Raw genomic sequence first — 20,871 nt, 5'->3', positions numbered from 1 at the left:
ATTATTCGTGTGTCAAGCACAGAGCTAGGCGAGTTGCTGTTTTACCTGGAGCTGTGTTTATTTGCATCGTCTTCATAAACTAAAATTAAAATTAATTTTAAGAATGGGGTTTCCATCAAAAAGAGAAACCAAGTACAAAAGATATCCCTCCCCCCCACCTCCCCCCAGAATTTCTGCATCTGGCACAGAAAAAAAACGGGAAGAAATCTATTCTCATGAAATTTCTCACAATCAATTGCTTATTCCCTTGCCCGTGCATGTGTGGAGATTCCAAATAATTTAAACGTAACTTGGAGATCAGCACCGTGAGGAATATGGATTTCTTTTAATACTTCCTCCTCGGTACCCCATACCTCCGATTGCAGTGCGAATGTCAATTCTTTATCAGCGTGAGCTGTTGACATGGAAACAGATATGCTGAAAGGGAGGCCGTTAAAAAAAAAAACCGCACAGCTTTTCCGAGTTGGACTTGGAAGAGCTAAATCTGCATGTGCTACAAACAGATTTAAATACCGAATAAACTATGCAGAAGAAACATGCAACTGTTTGGGTTGACAGGCATATTAGTGGTTTACATCATGTGGACCACCTTTACAAAGCCTCTGGTGTTACTATGGTAACTGTTTAGCTTCACCGGAGTTGTGGACATCGGATGCTCTAATTTATGGGAAGACAGAAAACCAAAAAGGGGCGGAGGGGGAGAGAAAAAGAGAGAGCGAGGGAAACAATCTTGCAGGTCTGTGTGTTTTTCCCTCATATGTCCTATGAGAACTTGCGTATTTATGTAGTCTAACAAATAAAAATTAAAGCAGTATTCCATATAATTCAAGGAAATGTGTAAAATAAAACTCTCTCAAATCAAATTATACCTCCCCATTCTGGTGTATCATTATTTTCCATTCAATTTTTATTGTGATGAGAGGGCAGCGGATAATTTGGAAATTGTATATTCCATGACAAAGAGGTTAGCCAAATAGAGGGGGGAGACGTTAGCCAAATAGCATAATTTGTTGTTACCTTAACACTGTTTCCAAAATTCCTCTTAGGTTGGGCTTTCTTGGATGACACACTTCCACATTCTGGAAAACTTCTGGAATCTGGTAGGCTCCGGATTTCATTAAGTTATAGTCCAACAGGAAGAGAGAGCTCAGTGGTTTGATCCAGATTAACAACTTGCAGGTGGAACAAGTGTGCACCGAGGATGCAAAATCTACATTGAAGTTTGCAGGCCAAGGAAAGCAAAGAAACTGAACTCAAGGCTAGGTGTGCTGGGAGGCAGCTGAAGAAACTGCTGATAAAGGAGCTGCAGGAACAACAACAATAAAACATGTGGAAAACTGAAAATGAATCCCCAAGTGGTACTTCCAGGGCACCTCTGGAGAACAACTCTCCACACCTTCCAGAGCAACTCTCTTCAAGCCGTTCTTTGTTTTCACCTAAGCCATCATCAGTTAAAATAATGCACAACAGTTCTGTATATATGTTAGTAGAGGAGGAGGATCTTGGGGACCTGTAGAAGAACAGGGCTGAGATTCTGTTTCCCTCCCTGAAAAAGGTCTTTAATCTTGGGCTGGGCCTGACATGGAAGTAAAGGTCTCTTGAACTTGATACATTGCACAGTTCACAGGCTGTGGCCTTGAGTGAGCTGGCCCACTGTATTCAAGACTAGCACAGGAGTTGGGAGATTTCCTCCATTCTTGTTTGTCGAAATTATGATTCTCTGTTTCTTAGGAAACCACTGGAAGTCCTCAGCAGGAAGAAAAACAGGGTAGAAATATTTAAATGAATGAATTAAACGGCAAAAGTAGGAACTATGATCCTTTCTCATATGACCATCGCTCTACGTTATAGGGCTACTGTGAGGATTAAACTGGAGGCACGAAGACCTCCTAGCTATTGCCATCTCTTGAGGGTGGATCACTTGCACATAACCTGCAGAAACAAACAGGGGTAGGGCATTCTTGCCATCCCACTGAACAGATGTGCTTCTGCCCTTAATAAGAAGAGAGCCAAACAAGGAAGAAATGGCAGCTAAAGAACGGGAGCATCATTTGCTCCAAGATGTAGATCTTCCCTTCCTTCAGGAAGCCTCAAATTTTCTCTCTCTCTCTTTCTCTCTCTCTCTCTCTCTCTCCCTCTCTCTCCCTGGGCCTGTCTAGTGAGGTTTCTCCCTTAGCATGCAGCCTACTGCATTCATGGAGAAGTCTATCAATGGCAACTAGCCAAGGTGATTGAAGGGTCCCTCTATATGTTTGTTTGTTTATTAGAATTATAGACCGCTACTCTCAGCCCAGCTGGCTCGTAGTGGTTTACATTAAAAATAAGATCAGTATTAAAATCCCAATGCAATTTATGGTGGCAACAGGCAACATTCTACTCTCCCCTATGGACCCTCAGCTCTTCTGCTCCTAGTAGTCATGTCCCACTAAATGACCCCAGGCAATGTTAGCCTGGGGTGGTGGTGTACAGATCACAAAGAGATGCAGCAAACCACTGATTTAGGGCTGCCGGATACAGGTTGGGAAATACCTGGAGAATTGAGGGGTGGAGCTCAAGGAGGGTGGAGTTAGGGCAGGGGAGGTGCTTCAGTTGGGTGTAGTGCCATAGATTCTGCCTTTCAAAGTGATTATTTTCTCCAGGCGAACTGATCCCTGTTGCCTAGAGATCAGTTGTAATAGTGGGAGCTCTCCAGTTACTGTCTAGAGACCGGCCATGCTACTCGGGCTACCACTTCTGGAACGCAGCATCAGGAGAAGAGCCTTAGCTTCTTTGCCCTGTTTGTTTGCTTGCATGGGCAGCAAGCTGTTCAGGTGTCTTTTTAAGGGATTAGACCTGTCCTGGCAACAGCAGCTGGTGAAGCATATGAAGCTGCCCTAGTCTGCCAGGGTCAGTATTGTCTCCTCTGACTGGCAGCAGCTTTCCAGGGTATCAAGCAAGGGGCTTTCATATCTCCAAATACCTAATCTTTTTAACACAGGACACCGGAGACTGAACCTGCAAACTCCCGCATGCAAAACAGATGAGACACAGCTCCTCTCCTGAAACGAAGCAAATTGCCAAGTAGAATCACCAGCTGCTGCAGGACAATCTAATCCAGGGGTGGGCAAACTGTGGCCCTCCAGATGTCCATGGACTACAATTCCCATGAGCCCCTGCCAGCAAATGTAGTCCATGGACATCTGGAGGGCCACAGTTTGCCCACCCCTGATCTAAGGTTTCCTCAGCTGACCTGGAACTGCCAGGAGGCATCAGGAGAGGCAGAGCGTGTCTCAGTCAGCAGTTGTGCAAGTGATGGTTTGCTACCTACAATTAGGTCAGGAGGGTAGGGGCATCCCCCAGCTTCTTTGCCACCTTCCAGTTCTTCCATATAAGGGCAGGAATTTCTCTCAGCCCTTGATTCTCCCCACAGTAGTAGCAACAGCAGCATCCAGTTGCTTCACCAGCCAGTGCCCCATCTAGGCCCTGTGCTTGCCACCAGCAAAGTCCCAAGTGTGAGATGGTGAAGGACACCCTCATTCTTGAATAGCGGATGACTTGGTGCCGTTCGTGTCGAGGGGAGCCATAACACTCAGACATCTGTGCCAGTCCTGGCAGGAATTCGTTCTTCGGGAATATTTCGTTCAGAATAAAGGCATTATCTTCTGTACACACGCTGAATAATGGAAGAGGGGAGCGTTTCAAGGTGAAACCGATCTGGAAGATTATCAAACTCTTGACTATTTCATCTGAGTCTGATACTAGAAACCAGGGCACAATTCCGCTGGGGAAAGCAAGTGAGAATAATTTCAGTGTTTTCCCTAATCCTTGCGTAATTCACCCGAGCAGAGAAAGAGCCGTAAGAAAGAGAGAAATCCAAAACTGCGGTGTTAAAAACAGTCAAGTTAAAGGTGTTTTTTTCCCTTACATGAGGGTTAAATCAATTTTTTTCCCACAGTTCCCATGTCTGAAATGCGAATGTGCCATCTACTTTGACTAGAATATATATTTGATTTTGAAAGGGCTCACTCCAGCTTCCTGCTCCTCATTAATTTCCACATAGGCACCCTAATAGGGAAGTGAAAAGAAACTCTCAGTGTGAAAATGGTTGAGTGGAAGTGGTGTTTGCAGGGAGAGGAGGGGGTAAGAAATGTCGATCCCAACATCTATTTTCATTTTATTCATATCCCTTTTTATCCTATTAATTTTTCTCATACTTGTTCTTCCTTAGAAGGGGACAGTCTACCTCTAAATCCCTGTACCAGGTGGCATCCTCAGGGGAAGGCCTCGGCCACTGTGTCCTGTTGTTGACCCTCCAGAACACATGGTTGACCATTGCAAGAGATGAGATGCTGGCCTAGATGGAGCACTGGTCTGAATCAGCAAGCTATTCTTATGTTCTTATTACATCCTTCCCATTTTCTCCTTGGGCAATTAGTGTGGAAGGCCAGGGCTAGGGGTGCTGCGACTGGCACAGTGCAACCAAGGTAAGGGGCCAACAAGCCAATGATCAGTCATGGGCAAAATCTTCTCCCTCCTGTGATGCTGGGTGGTTCAGAGAGAGCATTTCAACCATTCATGGAGGCAGGGAGGAAAACAATTGTCTTCCCCTACACAGCATTTGCCAGATCATTAGACTCATGCATTTGCTAGCTAGGCTCATTTGGAGCATAGCTCTAGCTGCAGTTGACATGCACGGAGCATATATGTGCACTCCAGGTGCAGGAGGAAAGCTGGAGCTGATTTTGACGTTAACCTCTTCTGCACCTCTGACCCTTCTTCAAGCTTCCTTGATCAGCAATGAAGCAGAGGAATTAATATTACCACACATTACCCAGTGTTCTTGGTTCCCCCCATTCATTTTCTTTATAAAAATGGCAATACGAAAACCAGTGCAATGCAGTGGAGTGTCATGCTAGGATCCAGGAGATCTGGGAACTCAACTAGGCCTGAGGCATTCCAGAGCATTTTGTTTTGCTTTGTTTTCCCTTGATGGTCTACATGTATGTAGAATACCCAGACATTATGAAGATGCTTACCGTAAAACATTGACTTATAATGGTTGTCCGGGATTCCTGCGTTGTGAACTCTGGGTGTGAGACTTAACCTTGTACAAGAAGGTCTTTGTTGCCTTTAGATTTGTATGGGTCAAATGGCAAAACGGTCAGTGATCCAAGATCCAATGTTTTTCCTTGGTTGTTAGCAGTCACAGGAAGACCTGATTCTGAGTGGAGATTAGAATGAAAGCATGCGATTTTCATAACCATTTTCTCTCTTGGGGAAAATATATAGGCTGCCTATTTTGTTCCTTTAAGTTTCCTCAGTAGTCTAAATAGTGGCTGGAGGAAGGTATTTGAGGCTTTGGAAAGAGCATAGGGATGTGTGTCTTGTTTTTTTGGGGGGGGGGAAACTAATCTGAACTGGCGAAATAACCTGAATTTGGGGAGGGAAATCTAAATTGGAGCCTTTCACAGCTGTTAAACTTAGGAATGCCAAAAAGCCAAGCATGGGTATTCCAATATGTAACTCATCAGGCTTGATGATCATGATGCCTTAAAAGTAGATTCAAATGAAATATCTCTATGCCGCTTTTCTGCTCAAATAGGATCCTCAAGGTGGCAAACATCAAATTAGTAAGACAGTATTTAAAATATGTATATATGAAATACTTAAAACAAATCCATAAATAAATAAACATAAATAAAACACATGCACACAGAAAGACACATAACTACACAGCTGGGGATGAGAACAAATAACAATTAGTAGGGGGACATCAAATAAAGTCTTCACCCACTGGTGAGAGACAACAGTAGTGGGAGACAGACAAATCTCCTTGGAAAGGGAATTCCAAAGTTTCGGTGCTACGACCAAGAAGACCTTTTCTCTCACCAGTTTATCAGAGGCACTCTGATTATGAGTGACCACATAGGGTCATATGTGAGTAAGTTCAGTCATTTGGAGGTGATGGATAAAAACTGAGCAAGCCTTATAAGGATTCAGGAGTAATCACACGGAACACTAGCGTTCAGACTTCCTACCTGTAGGAAACCCTTTCCACATTGATTTATCTGCTGCAGATCCCCCATGCAATACAGTCAAAATACACATAGGCTGGCCGGATTGGCAAAGAAGAAGAAGAGTTGGTTCTTATATGCCACTTTTCCCTACCCGAAGGAGGCTCAAAGCGGCTTACAGTCGCCTTCCCTTTCCTCTCCCCACAACAGACACCCTGTGGGGTAGGTGAGGCTGAGAGAGCCCTGATATCACTGCCCGGTCAGAACAGCTTTATCAGTGCTATGGCAAGCCCAAGGTCACCCAGCTGGCTGCACGTGGGGGAGTGCAGAATCGAACCCGGTATGCCAGATTAGAAGTCCACACTCCTAACCACTACACCACACTGGCACAAAGCCATATATTGTGATGTGAACTGAAAGTACAACCCTGAACCAGCACCTCTTGTGGCTGCACATTGCTGCAGAAGACTGGTAACAGAGGACAAGGTGTCTTTTAGTGAAGGTTATCCTTGACTATTGAAGTTCTCATCATGATTCCTGGATAAACCTCTATGGAATTGCAGGGCTCTCTAGAATGCAGGTGTCATCAGGCGATTTTAAGCCCCATACTTAATAAAGATCATTCCACATGACCACTGAGGTTGTTCTGGACACTTGAAATAGCTGCGTATGTCAGCATCCAACCCATTGCTCATGTGCAGTTCCCGCAAAAAGGTCTCTGTTATTTGCTTGGTGATTTCTGCATAATCTGCAGTGGTACACAAAGACCCATTATGCACGGGGGTTTTAGCGCACATTCGGGGTGGAATGGCGGCGACTAAAATCACGGATAACGCACGGAGCTGGCTGCAACCGGCTGCAGCTTCGGTGCATGCCGCCGAAAAAGCCGCGTCAGTGAAACGCGGAAGAAAGTGCAGCTTCCGGGTGAGCGGGGCGCAACCAGAAGCGGCGCCCGGATCGGCGCGTGCATAATCGGTTACTCTGGGTTTTGCCGCCGTCGCGCCCCGCCCCGTGCATAACCGGTATGCGTCGCGTCTTCCCCCTCCGCGTTTTCCACGTGACCCGAAATCGCCGTTTCGGCGGCCGTGCATAATGGGCCAAAATGATTATTCTTACACATGGCGAAAACGCCACGGCTCCAGCACAAAGATAGTAATGTATAAATTACAGGTCACAATCACATATCCAATAAACTTTTTGATTTGTCCTAAATGGTCAATAGCCTTTCCATGGGAGAAATCCTCACAGATAAATCCTCTAAAAATTGGAGGAAGCAGGCAAAACATTTGCAAGTTCTTGCTTATGAAAAAGATTATCTAACAGGAGTATTGTGTCTCATTCTCTGGGACCAATAACACCCTCTGATTAGCCATCTCACAGAAAACAGACTCAATGAATAAGCAACCGTCCCACAAGCTCCGTAAATGGCAACTCCAAATCAAGATAGAAAATCTGAGTGGTGAAACTGGAGTTGTTTCTCCCAGTTCCAGACATATTAATGAAAAGTCCAGGGACTTTGTTCTGCCTGGCTGTCAAAACGCCTGCTTTTTATTAGCTTTAGATGACTTGTTCCAAATGTGGGAGCAAGTAATTGTTGGAGAAGCTGAGCAATTGGGAAGATTGGGGGGGGGGGCTAAACTTTTACACTTTACCAATGGCACCCATAAGCAAATTTTTGTGCCTGTGGCCCATTATGCATGGCCGCCGAAACGGCGATTTCGGGTCACATGGAAAACGCGGAGGGGGAAGGCGCGACGCACACCGGTTATGCACGGGACGGGGAGCAACGGCAGCAAAACCCAGAGTAACCGATTATGCATGCAGCGATCCTGGTGCCGCTTCTGGTTGCGCCCCGGTCACCCGTAAGCTGCGCTTCCTTCCTCGTTTCGCTAACACGGCTTTTTCGGCAGCATGCACCGAAGCTGCGGCCGGTTGCAGTCGGCACCGTGCGTTATCGGTGATTTTAGTCGCCGCCATTCCACCCCGAATGTGCGTTATTCCCTCCGTGCATAATGGGTCTCTGTGTTGCTGCCAGTTATGGAATTGAGGATCTGTGAATACACATATTTGGAGGGCAGAAGGCAGTGGGCAGAACCAGCGAGAGAGACTGATGGGGTGGAGACGAAACATTTAGAAATGTTTTCCACCAGAGACATTCACTGTTTTGATTCTTAAAACAGATACTTAGCATGGCATTTGGGATATGTAACTCAGCATTGATCTGTCTGGGTCAAGTGTTTCTGCTTAGCTATATCCCTGAAGTTTCTCAAATCTGTGTTTTTTTTGGGGGGGGGGTTGTTGTTGTTTGTTTCTTTGCCATCAAGTCACAGCTAACTTATGGTGACCCATGGGGTTTTCAAGGTAAGGTAAATCCACAGGTGTTTGCCAATGCTTGTCTCCACATCACACCTTGGTATTCCTTGGCGATCTCTTTTTCAAATACTGACCAGGGCTGACCCTCTTTAGATTCCAAGCTCTGACACAATCAGACTAGCCTGGGCTATCAGGTCAGGGCTAAAGGACATCTATCCCTTGATTAGGGATCCCATTAAAAAAAAAAACCTTCTGCATATTTCACAGGTTAATGTGTTGAAATTGTGCACCTGAAACTCAGCCCCACTTTTTGTATTCTTCTTTCAGAGACTGAAGTTACTGGTGTTCCACCTAGATCTATTTCGGGTCTGAATCGATATTCAGCCCTATATATAAAGATAAATGTGGCTAAAACACAAACACAGTTGGATGTAGAATCTGCAAAAGGTGACTCCAGCAGGGGAGATTTTTGGATCCCAAAGTTCAAGGTATCCTTATTATGGGAACAGATCAAGTTAATATTATGATTAAAGGCAGTGGTCATTCTAGCGGTAGGCTGGCTGTTGGCCAGACTCGGTGGGCACTAAGACATCTCAAAGGGGGTACAATGAAGAGGCATTGCAGGATGGGCAGGTCTGCAGCGACAAACTTTTTCCCAAACATAATCACGGTACCCAGTCACATGGAGGCATCCCCTAAGCATCCCCCCCCCCCAATACACACACATGGAGGCTTCCATCTCCTTCCCAGAGAACTTTTCTCTCTCACCAGCTTGCTCAATTACATAGCAACTTGGACTGCAGAAATTAAACAGATGAAATATTTTCCACCACTATCTCTGCATCCCAGAAAAGGTCCATTTTTTTGTGTACAAGCTCAATAAAAAGTTCACAGCTTTTTTGTTGTTGTTGTTGCTTTTAAGACACAGCTGACCTATGATGACCAGTAGGTTCTTCAAGGCAAGATATGTTTGGAGGTGGTTTCCCATTGCCTGCCTCCACATCACGACCCTGGTAGTCCTTGGAGGTCTCCCATCCACTTACTAGCCAGACTGAATCCTGCCTAGTTTCTGAAATCTGATAAGATCAGGCTAACCTGGACTATCCAGGGTCCATTATGCACACATTGGACAATGCACTTCCAATGAGCTCCTGCAGCTGGATTTTTCTCCTGCAGAATAAGATAATCTACTTTCAAGTGCATTGAAAGTGCATTATTCAACATGTGCATAACGGGGCCAGGTCAGGGAAGATAGTGCCATACTTGGATCCGTTTTGAGCCTGAAGGTGGGGGGAATGGAAGAGGGGACTCCTATTCTTGGCTGGGATCTGTTTTGACCTAATTAACATCTGTCCCTCCCCCCGACCCAGAAACCAGACAATGTATGTAACCATGCCTCTCATCTTGTCACTGGAGGTGAAATGGCAGGATAAACTTCAGCAGTGTGTAATACGAAGGGGATATTTTTAAAAAACCAGGCCAAGGTTGATGGTGCAAAATCAGATAAAAATATTTTCTTATGCAATAGAAGTCTCCAAAAATTCCTGACGCATTTCGCCAAAAGGCTCTGTCGGAGGAATCTGTTTGTCTTTCAGTATGATGAGCTATGGGAAAACGAACAGATCTCCCTGATGAAGCTTTTTGGCAAAACACAGAAGGGATTTTTGAAGACTTAAAGGGAGTAAGAAAAGATTTTTATCATATTTTGCACTGCTGGCCTTGGCCCTGTTTTTTGCATCCTGTGACTGGTGTGGCTCTTAATTTTCTTGTAATATGGAGGAAGCCAATGCTTGCGGTCATAACATTCAGCTGAGCCAATAAAAAGGCCAGGTTAAATACACACACACACACATACATATTTAACTCTCCAGGGGTTGGCACCATACCGGAAGCCTCAATGCCACCTTCTCAACAAGAATATTTGTATGTCTGAATGGAAACTGCTAGCACTGCAATGACTGGGTCCAGTTTGAAGCCATGAGATTTATGAGTGTATTTCCACTGTGGGTGTTCTCTCTCTCTCTCTCTCTCTCTCTCTGTAGAACCATCGAATATTTTTATGAGGCGGAATTAAGCTGGGGGAAAATTGTTCTGCTTATCCCATGCAGATTAATAATTAAGAGGGCTGCCCTTCTGAATGTTAGAGGGGGGGAAACTGTAAAAAGGAACCTTACATTAAGCCAGTGTGCATCAAAAATAAATGACAACGGTTAGGCTTCATTCAAGGGGAGTCAGCAATGCCATTGCAGTCACCAGCCCCACCACCCACCGCAGAATTATTATTTGAAAAGGATGTCAGAGGATTATAGAAGAACCTTGTGTCGGCTCCAATTACGATCAACGGGTTTTTTTTTATTTTATTTTTTTTTTTTTGCTCCTCACCGGCTGAGCTTCTGGTTTGGAATAATGAAAACATATTGACCCCTGCTGGAACCGTGCTGTACTGCAGATTGTTCTGAAACTCGACCAAAACACAATGACGGCTGCACGCAGCAATTTTGCCCCCCCCCCTCTCCGGGAAATCAAGGGGTTAATAATAAGTTGTCACAAGGCTTCAGCGAAGGGTTTCAGGCAGACCGAAATGCCTTTTGGTTTCAGACGGATGTAAAGATCTGTGTTGGAACCAAAAGGCCCCTGAAAGAATTGTGGGCTTTTTTAGAGCTGAAATAATTGCTTTAAATATATATATATATATCCTGGAAATGGACCAGGTTTTGTATTTTGCAGTGCAGATTTTGTAATGCAGAGAGCAAGCGTGGCGTAGTGCTTAAGAGCAGTAGCCTCTACTCTTGAGAACCGGGTTGGATTCTCTACTCCTCCACATGCAGCCAGCTGGGTCACCTTGGGACACTCACAGTTCTCAGAGCTCTCTCAGCCTCGCCTAGCTCACAGGGTGTCTGTTGTGGAGAGAGGAAGGGAAGGCTGCTTTGAGACTCCTTAGGGCAGGGGGAACCAGGATATTAAAACCAACTCTTCTTTTTCTGATACTAAACTGGAAAGAAATCAGTATCCATCAAAATGTGAAAGATGACTGATTGGTAGGGTGGGTTTGCCTCCCCAACGTAGCTCACAGTGCCATCCTAAGCAGACTCTGCCCTTCTAGGTCCAGTGAATATCAAAGTCACTAATGGTTGCAATCTTAAGCAGGTCTGCTCACAATCCAGCTGACAGCTACTCAGTGGGGCTTACTCCCAGGAAAGCGCTCTTGCACTGTATATATTATTTGCACAGTGGCAGTCAAATCCTACATGGAGCTATTCAATGTCCTTAGACATTAATAGCTTCCTTTTGGATGCTGCTAAATGCTGGTTCACCCTGAAAGTTGGCATTCAATTAGGATCAAATGTTGAAAGAATTGTAGGGGTAAACATTTGAGGGGAAACTACCCTTTCAGCATGAGATATCATTGACTGTTTGAGTAATTTTACCATAAGAGAATGCTTTTTTTAAATAATGACTTCACCTTAGGAGAAAATTCAGTCCACGGTCCAAAACAAAGGGCTAAATTGACCAGGCCACAAAACACAACAGGTTGCACTCAGGTCAGGACTATGTGTCAAGTATTACTGGGAGGGAAACTGGCTATTATGTGGATTGTTTATGTGTTAACTTGAATGCAAATGGCACTAAAAAGGCCTGTCTGAAACCACTGATGCTATCTGCAAAGTTATTTGTTTGTCCCGCTTTCAGCTTTTCCATAGGTTAGAAAAGGGGGCGATGATGCTCCTTAGCCACCCAAAGGTCTATGCTGTGGACGATAGGACCTACAAAAATAAAAGCCATGTAGAACACAGAGTATAATAAGGAGGACAGATTGATTCTGTGAAAACTGAAGCCTATTCAAGTCACTGATGGGCCAGGAAATGGGTGTACATTCCAATCTAACTCCACGGATGCAAATGTATTGTGTATTGTGACATGCCTGGAAATACATGTCCAAATGTAATCCTATATCTCCATCAACTAAGCGTTTGTTGTTGTTGTTGCCATCAAATTGTAGCTGATTTGTGGTGACCCCACATGATTTTCAAGGCAAGAGACATTCACAGGTGGTTTACCACTGCCGGTCTCCACATAGCAACCCAGGATATTTTTTGTGGTCTCCCGTCCAAGCATCTAACTAGGGTTGACCCTGCTTAGTTGGAGAGATCTGACAAGATTGGGCTAGCCAGGTCAGAGCCAACTGCATCTAGAGAAGGTTCATTCCACGTCTGGGTCTCTCTTGACAGGTAGGGCTAAGTGCCTTGAGCAAAGGCCACGAGTCACAGAAAGGACGGCCGCTGAGCCATGTTGGTCGGGAAGATATATCACAGATAAAATCTAGACATTCGCAACCCTAACACCATAGCTGCCGGCCAAAAGATGCTAAAACAAAATGATGGTTCTTTTTGAGGCTTTCCCTCCTCCAGCTGATGTTGTATTTCAAATCCCAAGAGATTTCATCTCAGTACATGCAAGGCGGTTCTTTTGGCATACTGTGTCATGGTGCCAGAGATGTCCAAGAAGGTATGATTTTCCCTAGGCAAAGCGGTGAGCGGATATAACCATTTTCACCGCTGGTAAGCATTTCGCTGCACTGTGGAGAGATGCTAAATGATTCTTGCACTCTGCAATAATCCTTGTTGGTGCTGTCTTTTTCTCACAACAGTGTAGGTAAAACTATAATTAAAAAGAGCCTAGCAGTGGTACTGTCAGGCAGACATCTCAATCAGAGTGGGACACAGACTTTAAAATGGATTGGTGCCATGCAAAAACTATTCTTCAGACTTTCTCTTCATGCATCACAATTCCACCCCTCTCCCCCAGGGACAGCGTGATAAACTTCTATCACATTTAAAGGGGCCTCTCTCACACCAATTGTACCACATCTCTTGGTATAGGCCTATGAACCATTTACAGTTTTGAGACTTTGTTCTTTGGGTGAGTCTGTCCCCTAGAACTGTCTGGAGGTGTCAGGCTTTTGCTGTGGACCGTTTATGCACTGGAGATTTCATGCTGGGCTGCAGGCTGGAGTTTGTTGTGGCAGGTTGCCCCACCTCTTCCTGCACCCACATGGGGGAGCATTTGGCCTGGTGCACTTCATCCGCCCCCAATTTCTGCTCCTGTATGGGAGCTGGGGCAGCGAAGAATGGTTGTGGTGGCTTCCATTCCACCGAGTGGCCTACTAGAATGGAAGAGCAAAACAACTTCCTTTCTGTATTTAGGAAGGCATGCCATGTGGCTTTATTCCAGAAGGTGTTTAATGGCAAGGAAGCTGTTTGGGAAGATTTGGCTGTTGTTTTTTTTAACTGTATATATGTATTTTTAAAAAACTTGTGAGATGCTCACAATTAATACTGACCAACAGGCAAGAGTTGGTGGATGAGGTGAAGGAGGTGGGGACCCTAGGGGGAAGTGACCATGTCCTCATAGAATTCCTTTTGAGATGGGGAGCCAAGGAAGCTTGTAGCCAGACGCGGATGTTGGATTTTCGTAGGGCAAACTTTAATAAACTCAGAGACATGATGAGTGTCATACCATGGACGAGAATGCTGGAAGGGAAGGGAGCATGTGAAGGGTGGGCGCTACTCAAACAAGAGCTATTGCATGCTCAATCAATGACTATTCCAGAAATACGAAAACACTGCAGGAGCTCTAAGAAGCCTATTTGGATGAACAGAGAACTTCAAGAGGAACTAAGAAAGAAAAGGAAAATGTTCAGGAAATGGAGGGAAGGACAGAGCTCTAAAGAAGAGTACCTACAGGTTACTAGGCACTGTAGATCAATCATCAGAAAGGCCAAAGCTGAGAGTGAGCTAAGATTGGCCAGGGAAGCCCATTGTAACAAGAAAAGATTTTTCAGTTACGTGAGGAGCAAATGTAAAGTAAAGGAGGCAATAGGCCCGCTGTTGGGTGCGGATGGACAAACTCTAACGAAAGATGCAGAGAAAGCAGAAAGGCTTAGTGCCTATTTTACATCTGTTTTTTCCCACAGGTCAAAGTGTTTAGGCACATCTAGAGATGGCTGTAGCCAAAGGATAGTGTCTGGGTGGCAGGTTAACATGGATAGAGAGGTTGTCGAGAGGCATTTAGCTGCACTGGATGAGTTCAAATCCCCTGGTACAGATGAAATGCACCCGAGAGTACTCAAAGAACTTTCCAGAGAACTTGCACAGCCCTTGTCCATCATCTTCGGAACCTCTTTAAGGACTGGAGATGTCCCGGAGGACTGGAAAAGAGCAAACGTTATTCCGATCTTCAAAAAAGGGAGGAAGGATGACCCGGGAAACTACAGACCAGTGAGTCTGACCTCTGTTGTGGGGAAGATAATGGAGCAGATATTAAAGGGAGCGATCTGCAAACATCTGGAGGACAATTTGGTGATCCAAGGAAGTCAGCATGGATTTGTCTCCAACAGGTCCTGCCAGACCAACCTAGTTTCCTTTTTTGACCAAGTAACAGGTTTGCTGGATCGGGGAAATTTGGTTGATGTCATTTACTTGGATTTTAGTAAAGCTTTTGACAAGGTTCCCCATGATGTTCTGATGGATAAGTTGAAGGACTGCAATCTGGATTTTCAGATCGTTAGGTGGATAGGGAATTGGTTAGAGAACCGCACTCAGAGTTGTTGTCAATGGTGTTTCATCAGACTGGAGAGAGGTGAGTAGCGGGGTACCTCAGGGTTCAGTGCTCGGCCCGGTACTTTTTAACATATTTATTAATGATCTAGATGAGGGGGTGGAGGGACTACTCATCAAGTTTGCAGATGACACCAAATTGGGAGGACTGGCAAATACTCCGGAAGATAGAGACAGAGTTCAACGAGATCTGAACACAATGGAAAAATGGGCAAATGAGAACAAGATGCAATTTAATAAAGATAAGTGTAAAGTTCTGCATCTGGGTCAGAAAAATGAAAAGCATGCCTACTGGATGGGGGATACGCTTCTAGGTAGCACTGTGTGTGAACGAGACCTTGGGGTACTTGTGGATTGTAAACTAAACATGAGCAGGCAGTGTGATGCAGCGGTAAAAAAGGCAAATGCCATTTTGGGCTGTATCAACAGAGGCATCACATCAAAATCACAAGATGTCATAGTCCCATTGTATACGGCGCTGGTCAGACCACACCTGGAGTACTGTGTGCAGTTCTGGAGGCCTCACTTCAAGAAGGACGTAGATAAAATTGAAAGGGTACAGAGGAGAGCGACGAAGATGATCTGGGGCCAAGGGACCAAGCCCTATGAAGATAGGTTGAGGGACTTGGGAATGTTCAGCCTGGAGAAAAGGAGGTTGAGAGGGGACATGATAGCCCTCTTTAAGTATTTGAAAGGTTGTCACTTGGAGGAGGGCAGGATGCTGTTTCTGCTGGCTGCAGAGGAGAGGACACGCAGTAATGGGTTTAAACTTCAAGTACAATGATATAGGCTAGATATCAGGAAAAAGTTTTTCACAGTCAGAGTAGTTCAGCAGTGGAATAGGCTGCCTAAGGAGGTGGTGAGCTCCGCCTCACTGGAAGTCTTCAAGCAAAGGTTGGATACACACTTTTCTTGGATGCTTTAGGATGCTTAGGGCTATTCCTGCGTTGAGCAGGGGGTTGGACTAGATGGCCTGTATGGCCCCTTCCAACTCTATGATTCTATGATTCTATGATTCTATGCTTGTGATGTTTTCAAGCCCTTGCAGCTCCTGCTGCTGTCTTAGCTACAGGGCCCATTCCGCACACATTGGATAATGCACTTTCAATGCACTTTTGAAGTAGATTATCCTGTTCCGCACAGTATAATTCAGCTGCCAAAGCACTTTGAAAGTGCATTATCCAATGGGTGCAGAATGGGCCCTGGTGTGTGAGGAGATGGGCCCTGGTGTGTGAGGAGATGAGGTGGGGGTATAAAAGTGTTAAATAAGTAAATACCTTGGCCCATATTACTTGCATATTTGGATTGACTGGTTGAACATTGACAAAATGGACATGCTCAATATATACCCATAGTATTCCATCTGCAGAAATGGAGGCAGCCAAGATGCATGTGACATCATTCTTGAAGAGCCTGTTAGTCTTAAAGGTGCACCCATACACATGGAGACTACATGTTGGGTTTGGACAAGTCAGATGTTACCACAGTATGAGTGCCTATGGAGATATGGCCAGTACAGAGGATGAGCAGGGAGGAAAGATAAGTTTCCTATACTCCATGCTGCCTGCATGGCTGGCATACCATTGAAATCAGCCTGACACATCCAATTACTGGAAAATTTGGTTGTGCTTCTATTTATATAACACAGAGACTTCTTCTCTGTGTCGATATCCCTACCTTTATAGATGACCACTCATGCATGCCTCTTGTGAAGTGAGGTCTGGCCCATGAAAACTTAAGCTTGGTTTGGAAGTAGGGTGGATTGTATCGACAACGAAGGAAGTCCTGTCATATAACTTTGTCTTCCTTGACGCAGACATGACTATAGCTTGTTATGTGCTGATAAAGGAATAGCCTCCAGCAAGCTGTAGAAGCCTGGAGATGAGCAGATGTTATGGCAAGGTGCAGGGAAGCCATAAATATCAACTATCTTCTGGTTTTCTCTGTATAATCACACAATCAAATGGGATGTTTTTGTTTTTTACATACATGCATTTTTATTTAAATAACATTTTAAGATCAGCAAAATTATTTCATATTTATGACTCCCACCCTTTTCCTCCAGGTTGATGAGGTAGCTTAAGGCCTACAAGCCCTGCCACTTCATCAAGTGAGCGCTCTCCACTGCTGTGATATTCCTGGTGCTTCCAGACACTATGCAAAAGACAGTTCTAGGTGGCAGCCTGGAAATGCAGATCGTGTTGAGCCCTGCATAATTTTTTACTGGTTACCCGATGAGCGCGGAAGGCCTCCTTCAAGTACTGACAAGCCACTATGTCTCGGTATGACCAACCAGCCTCCCCTTTAGCGTAACACAGATCTTGCAGGAGGGAACGGAAAGTGCTCAGCGGCAACCCCAAGGGCCAAAATGGGATGGTTTGATATTTCATTAATTTTGTGTCTCAGTTTTTACAGTTTAACAAGGATTGTATACCATTGTAAGATGCTGGATTTTTTAACACTCTTTTTATGCTGCTGACATAATATTGGGTTGTTTTAAAAAATATAGGTCATGTTATGGATACTGTCGTGAGCTGCTGGATTTTTAATGCTCTTTTTATGCTGCTGACATAATAATGGGTCGTTTAAAAATGTAGATCATGTTTTGTGGCTGTTTTTAATATGGCATTGAGTTTACTTTGTGACCTGCCTTGAGCAGGGGGCTGGAGAGACAGCATATACATTCTCCAAATAAATAAATATTCTCTTAAGAGTACAAGGGGCTTCCCTATGGTGGCTGAAAGAGAGAGGAGAAAGAAGTAGCAGCTCCAGGTTAGCAGAGATCTGGTGGTGATGGAGGAGGAGGAGGAGGAGGGTGGTGGTGGTGGTGAAGGGAGGGGAAGGAAGAGGGCTTACTTACTGGTTCCTCCAGGGTACATATTATTGGTTGTTTTGCATTTCAAACTAGCACTGAATTTCCCTTGTGTTCCTGATGCCATATTATAGAAATCAGCCAGATCATTGGACCTGCTGTCTGTTCTTTTCATTCTGCCCATTAGGAAAAAAGATATCTATTTAAGGTAAGGCACCACAAGGGAAATATTTTAACCTGTGCCAATTCCAGGGCAATCTTTGCCAGAGTCCAATCGTTCCTGCACACAATAAACTGAAATGGAACATTTTCTGCCCATCAGGATCCATCGCTCTGCCTGTTTCACAGCCAACCAGCCCAAGCTTAATGATTCCCGCAGCTTGCCATATACGAAATACCAGTAAGCTGACCCATCAATCGCAAGTCCAATTTTAATAAGTTGTTTCTGGATCAGTTGGTATCAGCTGGCAACCAGCACCAAATCCTAATGAGGTTTTCTCCCTGCTGCTGGCTCTGATCTTGTTGGTTTTTGGAATCCCGTAGGCTTGTCCATGCTAGCAGGAGTGAGGCAGAACTCCTTAATTGAATTAAATCTATGTTGGAGAGTTTCCATGGTAGACTTCCTTTCCCTTCCAAACAGAAACATTTAGACCTCACATAAGCAGCCATGGCTCCAGTTTAGCATTAAAAGGAGCAGATGCGGAGAGATTAGAAATAAGAAAAAGATGGGCAAGGAAGGATTTTAGAGCAAATTATATATATACATACATACACATACATACACACACACACACATATATATACTAAGTCCTTGTTTGCTATTATCTGTACCATCTGTTCATTTGCATTCTAAACAAGAGTATTGTCAATTTACATGAAATCTACTTTATAAAAACTGTATATAAATGATTGTTACTACTAATAAAAACAAAATCAACAGCAGTGAAATCTTCATACATAAAATCCAATTATACAAATTTAAAACAAGTATTTTGTAAAATTTTTGAACTATATATATATATATATATATATATATATATATATATATATATATATATATATATATATATAAACAATTTTACAAAATATTTGTTTTAAATTTGTATAATTGTGTACCATTTCCTCCTAGTGTTTGAAACAGCTCATGATACATTGTTTTAAGTACAATATATACATTAAAATCAGGGTCCAGTAGTGCCTTTAAGACCAACAAAGATTTATTCAATTCCTACTGCTATGATGGTCAGTTTTTAGTCTGACGAAGGGTGCTTGCACTCGAATGCTCACGCCCTGAATAAAGCTTTGTTGGTCTTAAAGGAGCTCCTGGACTGATTTTATTGTGCTACTTCAGACCAACACGGCTACTCATTTCAATATATACATTGAAAGCCAATATAAAATAATCCAGCAAACATTTAACAACAATCAGCAGGCTAGGAAGTAACCAACTCCATATCCCTCAGCTACAGTCTTTATCCAGAAAAGGCTTCTGAAAGGGGACTGCCTTACATAAGTTCTGGAATTGTGGAAAGGATAACCTTCTATGGACCGCCATTTGGGTAGGGGAGGTAGGATAACTGGGGAAAAACTTGTGACCCAGGAGAGTGGCTGTGCGTCATTAGTAGAGCAATTGCTTTGTATCCAGATTTTGTGGTTCAGTCCCTGACATCTCTAGTGGAAAGGATTAGGTAGCACTTAATGTGAAAGACTTCTTCCTGAGATCCTGGAGAACCACTTCAAGGCAGAGTAGACAATACCCACCTTGTTAGATACAGCATAAGGCACAGATATGTTGACTTGATGCAACAAGATCAGATTTCTTGGTGTGAGGGCAATGAAAGGAGGCAGATACTCAGAGGTCCTCAAGTAGCACAAGGGTTTATATAAGGAGAAGCCATTCTAAAAGCAGAAATGAGGGGGAAAGGAAAGTTGTCTTTATTAATACACTATCAGTCCATTCAGCACTTCATGCACTCCAGTAGTCCATGTACAAACCTCCTGGAAGCACAGCTCTCCCCTGCCCAGTGCAAAATTCCCCACATGTGCAACACTCCAAGGACATGGAAGGATGGAATAAGCATTGTATTGTCATGTTCCCTACTTCATCAGAAGGCTAGGGACCTTCGTAAGCTTCCATTTTTCCTTTCTCCTCCCACAGAAATCATAATGAGGGCAGAAGGAGAGAAGTTGCTAAGAACCCGGAAATGTGGAAGCAAGCTGGCTAAAAAGGAAGCTGTGTGAGAAAAGGATCCATCAGAATTCTGTTTTCCAAAGCCAAACTGTATTTCATTGAGTCTTTGCTTTGAACAAATGTATCCAGATAATGGAACAATGCATATTGTCTCAAACTCATGTTTAAAGAATTTTTCTTGGCCATCATGTATTGGACTTTCCTCAAGAACAGTAATAGTAGTAGTAGTAGTAGTAGTAGTAGTAGTAGTAGTAGTAGTAGTAGTAGTAGTAGTAGTAGTAGAAGAAGAAGAAGAAGAAGAATAGTTGATTCTTATACGCTGCTTTTCTCTAACCGAAGGAGTCTCAAAGGGGCTTACAGTCGCCTTCCTTTTACTCTCCCCACAACAGAAACCCTGTGAGGTGGGTGAGGCTGAGAGAGTCCTGACATTACTGCTCAATCAGAACAGCTTTACCAGTGCTGTGGCAAGCCCAAGGTATAAGATATGCTTGGGGAAAGGCTCCTTGGGCCCAAGAGTTAAATCACCCTTGTCTTTTACTAGAGTTTCTTGAGGAATTGAAATAGAAAGTCATTAGGTGTCATTCAGCCAGAAGGCAATCATAGTTGGATTTCACCACCTTGAACTAGAGAGGGTAGCCTTTTTTCAGTCTTCCAGGTGTGCATCAGCTGCTGCCCTTTAGAATGACTGACATTTTGGACGAGTCCAGAGACTATCAATCAAATGTAAAGGGGAGAAGACTGAAAAGATTCCCTCTTCCTTTGTTTTTTATGAATCCAAATCAGACTTTCATTCTTTCAGCAGCCGAGAAGTGTCTTCCAGGCAATATTACAATCAATTGCACTACAGAGGCAAAAAAAAAAAAAAAAAAAATCAAGACCTAAGCAGAATCCTGAAAGATCTTTTTAAAAATTGGGGTCATATTATAAATACATAGCACTGCTGCC

General features: G+C 44.0%; 1 long non-coding RNA gene across 1 annotated transcript; it reads right to left on the bottom strand.

Annotated features, from left to right (window-relative positions):
* Positions 1 to 499: 499 nt before the first annotated feature.
* Positions 500 to 19,661, bottom strand: LOC143819270 (uncharacterized). Its single transcript, XR_013224890.1, has 3 exons — positions 19,497 to 19,661; positions 5,016 to 5,200; positions 500 to 1,303 (listed from the first exon to the last, which is right to left on the bottom strand). It is a non-coding gene; the product is annotated as an uncharacterized LOC143819270 (long non-coding RNA).
* Between the last annotated feature and the right edge of the window lie 1,210 nt (positions 19,662 to 20,871).

This window comes from Paroedura picta, chromosome 10 (genome assembly GCF_049243985.1).
Source record: "Paroedura picta isolate Pp20150507F chromosome 10, Ppicta_v3.0, whole genome shotgun sequence".
Taxonomy (NCBI): domain Eukaryota; kingdom Metazoa; phylum Chordata; class Lepidosauria; order Squamata; family Gekkonidae; genus Paroedura; species Paroedura picta.
This window is presented reverse-complemented; position numbering and strand designations above follow the sequence as displayed.